General features: G+C 55.4%; 1 protein-coding gene across 6 annotated transcripts in view; it reads left to right on the top strand.

Moving 5' to 3' along the window:
- TNNT2 (troponin T2, cardiac type) overlaps positions 1-294 on the top strand; it is a 14,141-nt gene that overhangs the window by 913 nt on the left and 12,934 nt on the right. The window lies entirely within an intron of this gene.

The following is a 294-nucleotide window of genomic DNA, read 5'->3' as shown; positions in this document are numbered from 1 at the left end:
TCCTGGGTGTTTTATTCCATGGAGCCATGCCCATGCATACATAAACCATCAGGACCCTCTCCAGGGCATTTACAAATTTGCAGTTTGTCTTTTGAGGCACCTCGATGTGGCTCAGGTGGCTCAGAAGGATTTTGGCTGCCCTGGTTCAGGGAAATATCCCAGATCCCTGCAGGAGACAGCAGGGATGTGATGCCATGGCCAGCCCAGGGCTGGCTTCGGTTTGGGATGCTCCTGTGCCTGCTCTGAGCCTGCCAAGCAGGACTGGAGCAGGACTGGAGCAGGACTGGAGCAGGA

This window comes from Parus major, chromosome 26 (genome assembly GCF_001522545.3).
Source record: "Parus major isolate Abel chromosome 26, Parus_major1.1, whole genome shotgun sequence".
Classification (NCBI taxonomy): domain Eukaryota; kingdom Metazoa; phylum Chordata; class Aves; order Passeriformes; family Paridae; genus Parus; species Parus major.
The sequence above is the reverse complement of the archived record's forward strand: the minus strand, read 5'-3'. Positions and strand labels throughout refer to the sequence as shown.